General features: G+C 46.0%; 1 pseudogene; it reads right to left on the bottom strand.

Moving 5' to 3' along the window:
- Nucleotides 1–335: 335 nt before the first annotated feature.
- On the bottom strand, nt 336–1,484 carry LOC137647899 (uncharacterized; annotated as a pseudogene).
- Nucleotides 1,485–6,535: the final 5,051 nt, after the last annotated feature.

Here is a 6,535-nt window from a genome sequence, read left to right as displayed (position 1 = left end):
TTTGATGAACCATGAGTCCACTGTACCGATACTTGTGTTGGCGAGCAAAGAAGTGATCATAATGCTGTATTTATACACTGGTGGTTCTCACGGCATTACTACGCTGATGAGTAGGTGAACGAGCAGCTTGGCGCACCATTTTTCTGCAGCACAGGAGAGATGGAGTGGGAGCATCAGCATCTGGGAGATCTCTTTGACAGAAAGCCTTTGTGAGATGGTCAACAGTGCTGTTAGCCAGAAGACCCACGTGAGAGGCAATCTATAGGAATTGCACCTAACAGTGAGCTCATGTTGGCCATGTCTAGTTGTCTATGTATTTGTGTAACCAGGGCCTATTATGCTGGGTTATGTGATGAAAGAGCTTGGAGTGCTGGTTGTAAGTTGCAGATGATCACGCCACTTTTTCTGGTCCATATGATTAAAATAACTGCATCTAGAAGTCCATGTAGTTCACAATACGTGGAGCTTGATGACTTTGGGAGGCGACGTACTGTCCAGCCCTCTGGCGGGGGTTCCAAAGTGAGGGAGAAAATAGAACTTCCAGCACTGCCCTCCTGCCGCAGGGAGCCGTCTGTCTAGAGGTGATGGGCTACACTGAGTGACGAGGATAGTTTGTTGATGGTCTCCAATGTACGTTGTTGTTGAAGTTGAGGCAAGTCAGTCTTTGAGACTGGAGTGTAACAGATTGCCAGCACAGGAGTCTGCCAGGGTGCAAGGACATGATCCACGTTCTCTCCAACGATGTTGATGTCAAGCCCCCGAATGCTTGAGTAGACAGTACTAACTAGTGTACGTCCCCCCTGGCATAGTTGTGGACGAGGTGCATCTAGATCAAGAGAAGCTTTGATGATGTTTGAAAAGTGAGGGTACAGGTGAGGGTAGTACAGGCATTTGATACTGAAGTATGTGACATTGGAGTATATTCTCTCAACGAGTTGAGGGAGATGGAGTTTGTATTACATGTTTACACTTCTAGTGGATGCTGGAAACCTAGAATGAATATCATTGCTTGGTTCTGGAATTTTTCAAGGGGCTGTAGAGTTGATCTGGAGAGTTGACATACTGCAGGGGAAAGATAATCTATCACTGAGTGGATGAAAGCCATATATAAGGTTCTGGCGACTGGGATAGATACTCCTGCAGAATAATTAGTAAACCACTTAAGAGGAGTCATACATCGCTGTAACCAGGCCAGCAGATCTTGAACAATGGGATGTACTCTCTGTCTTGCTGGAATGGATAGTGTAATTCGCACTGGCACTCCCAAATAGATATATTGTGTGCATAAAGTTACAACATTGTTCCCCATATGAAATTCTGGTACATTCCTTGCTGGCCTTGGGGAGAAGATTCTACTTATACCTGGGGAGATGATAAGGCCACAGGAGGATGCTGATTCGTAGAAGGAAGAAAGGAAGCGTTGCAAGTGATCCAGATATGTTGAGTGAATGCAAATATCGTCTGCATAGCAAGTGATGGTTGTGTTATCAGTATTAGGAAGCAAGGAAAGAAGGCCATAAAGAATATTAAAGAAAAATGGACAAAGTACTCCCCCTTATGGAGTACCAAATTCAAGTTCCAAATAGCACACGAGAAACTCTATTTCGAAGAAGTCAACGTATCCACCTCCAAAGGTTTCCCTTGATTCCAAAATCAATAAGCTGGTCTAATATAATGTCTCTATTTGCAATGTCAAATGCACTTTTCAAATCAATAAAGGCTACAACACTGGTCTGGGAGAGACGAGTGTAGAGCTCCAGGAGACAATGATGTGTTCTTCGTTTGGCTAGGAAGCCGTATATTCTAGATAAAAGCTTATCTTAAAGCCGGAAAAAAAGGTGTGAAAGGAGAATATGTTCAAATACTTTACAGAAACAGAAGGTGAGGGAGATAGGACGAAATTTGTCAGTGCCGGGCTTGGGAACCGGTACAATTGTACTTTGAGGCCAGGCTAGGGGCACATATCCCAGGCAGAGGCAGAGGTTTTAGAGCCGGAGGAGAGAGTTGCCAGGTACTTTTATGAGTGTGCAAATAACTGCATAGGTGATGACATTATCACCGGGAGCTGACTTCTTACTCATTTTTAAGGCACGTAATAGCTCTTCCTTGGTTATGGGTACATTGTCCTCTTCATCTCTGCTCAGTAAGGCGGAACTAAGACGTAAGGCACAATGGTTTTCTTGTGAGGAGAGAGCGTCTTGTATATGAGCTGGTAGGTTGATGGTTCGTGACTGTGCGGACTACACATTAATAAGGTCCTGTGCATACTAAGCAGGGCTGTGGTGGAGGACACTTGGGGATTTCTTCTTCACAACCCTGTTGATGAGATGCCACATGGAACCGATTCTTGAGAGAGAGAGAGAGAGAGAGAGAGAGAGAGAGAGGGAGAGAGAGAGAGAGAGAGAGATTTACATATATATATATATATATATATATATATATATATATATATATATATATATATATATATATATATATATATATATATATATATATATATATATATATATATATATATATATATATATATATATATATATATATATATATTTGGGCTCAAGCCATGTCGTCCTGATGGAAGTTCCTATAGGCTAGCTTCCTAGGGTATATTACAACTACGGCGATATTCCCAGAGAATTTACCTTAAGGTACCAGAATTCTAACTCCTGGAGCGAGTATCCCTCGGGAAAGGGATATCGCGACATATCAGAGTACGTATTCTTGACACGCCACATGGCAATCTGCATCCTGGACAGAGATTTCGTCTAGTAGGAGGCGATTGGCAAGAAACGAATTCGGGAAAGAAAAAGGGGAGACGCTCCCAAGGCTTCCCTATCCTCCGATTCGTATGCGTGCCTGGCGCCAATCCTGGCGCCATCTGTATTCCTTTTTGCGTAGCTTAACAACTCGGTGCTTTTTCCTGTGTTTCTCGCAAATCTTGGAATTATTCTACTTTTCATGGCTTCTCCGTCTTTGTCGGCCTCTGATAAGTTGAGTATAATGTCTTTTATTTATAAATGTAGGCTCTTGGTAAATTTTGAGTGATTAATAGGATTAATCTTTGATACAAGAGACGTAGCCTACCAGAGGCGTCCTGGACGCTGTCGCTCGCTAGGTATAAGTTTAGTTAATCAGAGCGACATTCCTGATTGTTTTGCTTTAAAAAATTTTAGCTATTTAGCATTACATAGGATTTCCTTTCGTGCTTAGTATTATTTTGGCGAAGTATTCGCCATTCTGGCCTACGCTAGGCCATGTAGCCTAGTCGTTTGGTCCTAGTACTTCATGCATGATTTTGGTTTTTCCGAGTGTGATAAAAATTTTATTGAAGCTTTAGGCTATGTTTTATACATTTAAGACTGTGTGGAATATTTCCAAGATAGTTTACGAGTGACTTTCGGTGATTTAGGTAATCGATTCTCTTGGTGCCTAGGCTAAGTTGCCTATGGAGCCTTAGTATACTTTATCATACTCCCCGGTTGCTTTCTTTTCTTCGGAGAAGGTATGCAATCCCTTTCCCTCTGTTTTAGCCTTGGTCTTATCCCTAAGTGGTTTTTTCCGAATTTATTTTCGATAAAACTATACTTGGGTGTTACTGTACCTTCCTGTTCCTGTAGTATGGTTCAAAGAGGGACAGAACAACAGAGTTTTTTAGTCTGAGTCTGTGTTTGTCTGGCTTGGGGCAGATTCTCCCTCGCTGGCCTGACACAGACAAAGGGGGCTTAGCCTCCTTAGGTCACTACCGAAGGTTTCTGTGGATATGATTCCTTCTTTTGTGATCTACCAGACTAGTCCTTGTTGCTGTTCTCGGGGGAGGATAAGTTTCTTTCCCTGGGAGTAGCAACACCTTCCTTGCTTTGGTGCTCTGGGAGCTGGCAAGTATTGCTGGCCTTCCCCCTTAGATCTCTCTTAGGCTAAGATAAGTTTCTTGGCTGCGGGTGATCCGTCACTAAAGCAAGGTTGGTAGGACCCTCTTGTCCCTTCCCCCTCTTTCTCCGTAATGGCCTAGCCATTACTGTACTGTACGTCGTTCTACATCTGGACCTAGTATAGGTTAGGATGTGGAATTGACTCAGTCCCTTGCCGGCCGGCAGAGCTGCCGGCCGGCAAGGGTCTTATATTTTTGAGTGCTGCCCGGACCTCTCTTGGTCCCTCATCCATGCCTGCCTGTAGAGCCAGACGGCATTGGTCAGGAAGCCTGAATTACATTCTCCCCTTCCTTATATGCACTCTTTCGGATTGCCGGGCTTGGAGATTGTGTACACTCTTATCCCAGCATCCATTCTATTTTTCTTCTAGTGCTGTACCCGACCCGGCTGCCGGCCTATGAGGCAGGTGTAGTCCTCTGGTTCTTTTGCTGCCGGATGGCATCGGTCTTGTACCTTTGCCGGCCGGCTTATGTCAGCCCTTGTCTGCCGGTCACCAAGAGTGTGGCCGGCAGCTGGGTACTACCTTGGCTGTTGCCGGCCGGCAGCTGGGTACTACCTTGGCTGTTGCCGGCCGGCAGTTGCTGCCGGCCGGCACATGCATTTGAACCAGAGTGCTGCCGCCTTATAGCTGTTAAGTAGTATACTTTAAAGCTAGTTATGGTGTGTGCCGGCTGGCACGTATCCCCCTATATTGTACTAGTATTCTTCAGTATAACATATACAGTAAGAAGAAAACTATGGTAAGGGTTTTGGTACAGCACTGTGTGTTCTAACACTATTGTGTTTTCTTGCACATCCCTTTGCTGTTGCCCTACAGATAGGAAAGTGAGTTCTTTCCTGTCTATTATCCAGGATTTTAAAATCATTGCTTAGGTGTGAGCTCCACCTGTTTCCTCTGGAAACCTTGCATTGGTTACTCTAGAAGAGATTAACCATTTGATTTTATTATCTGGAAGGCTGCAACAATGGGTTGTGAGGGAAACACAAGTGTGTGTCTTTCCTTTATGAATTGTTATGCTATACTTTGCATATCCAGTGATACATAGTTCACTTGATACTCATGGAAATGTCTTCTCTTTACAGGAGGACCCTCCGAAGTGCGGAAATGTTTTCTGCAACGTCCGCAGCAAGTACCTCTGCGGACATGAGTTTTGTAGGAGACACGCAGCATGCGCTGTCTCCAATGATGATCTCCAGTATTGGGACCCTCAGGTATGTACTGTATGCTCTAACCTGATTACTGAGGCTTTTGATTCCCCTAGGACGGCGGAATCAAGGGATATAGCAAGGGAGAAGCTTCGTACCTGGGTAAGGGGCTTCCAAAAGAACACCTCTGGCCCTTATCTTCCAAGTGAGAAGATGAGGGCGTATCTTTTTCCCAAGGCATCAGCTGATGCAGTGATTCCCCAGCCTCAAGAGGAGATCCCCCAAGATCAGGTCCAGGTGGACGTTGAAGTCGCGGTCGCGATTCAAGACATCCAGTTAGATGACAGGATGTCTGACGTGGACGAGCGTTTGGAACAAGACCTCCTGGCAGAAGGTCAGGATGAAGTTCAAGCCCCGGACGTTGTAGAGGATGAGGTTGACGAGGTGTTGGCTACTCCAATTCAGATTCCGGAGCCTATTCCCTCAACATCGGCCGGTCTCCCAGTAGAACTGGGACAGGCCCTCTCTTCGATTGTTGGAATGATCCAACAAATGCAGAAGGAGAATCAGGAGAAGGCGGCTGCTATGGAACTGCGGATGCAGTCCCTGGCAGAATCACATGGGCCCCGGAAAAGGCTCAATGTGAAAGACCTTCCCTTATGCTCAGATGCTAACCCATGGAGGTATGCTGAGCACATGCCGATGACGACTGGAAAGATCGTCATCTCGGATAAGCTGGGTTCAGTTCCCCTAGAGGAGGTGGAATTCTGGCCCAGCAAGGCATCATATCTGGACTGCTATGTCCGGCTGAGAAAAGAACCAGCTTCAAGGGAGGAGACAGAGCCGAAGGATGTCATAATCATGGACCACGCTAAGGCTCAAGCCCTACTTTCATCCTCGATGAAGGAGAGGGGCTTCTCTAACTCGAAGGTAGCTGCATTGAGCAAGAAGCTCCCTTCCTGTGTGTCCTCTCCTGCTAGAGCCTTCCCCTTTTTACAGAAAGGGTTTGCGGCTGTCCTAAAGGCAGTCGAGGCCGGCAAGCCTTGCCCCTCCGTGGAGGAGTGTAAACCCTTGTCGCTGGCCCTGCCTATGGACCACAAAGACTGGAAGGATGTCCATCTGCGTTCTCAGTGGGAAAGTTGGAGGCTGATATTGCCGGACGGCAATTCGGCGAGGACCTCCCCAAGCTGTCCGACTCTCTTTTACGAAGAGAGTTCGAGACAAAAGAAAGACTGGCTGCCTCAATGTCTCATCAAACTACTCTTGAGACGATGGCAAGTGACCCCAAGGTCCATGAAATGTTCATGGTGGTGGCTAAGACTCACCTAGCCACAGTGACGAAGGACCTTTATAGCTTCGTCAAGGCAAGGAGAGCTTGTAGGGAGTTCGTGTTCACTGGGGCTACGGTGAGGCACGAGCCAAGGAAGTTAATCTCCTCCAACATTTGGGGAAAAGACCTT

Source organism: Palaemon carinicauda, chromosome 10 (genome assembly GCF_036898095.1).
Source record: "Palaemon carinicauda isolate YSFRI2023 chromosome 10, ASM3689809v2, whole genome shotgun sequence".
Classification (NCBI taxonomy): domain Eukaryota; kingdom Metazoa; phylum Arthropoda; class Malacostraca; order Decapoda; family Palaemonidae; genus Palaemon; species Palaemon carinicauda.
Note: the sequence above shows the minus strand (reverse complement) of the source record. Positions and strands in the feature narration are given on the sequence as shown.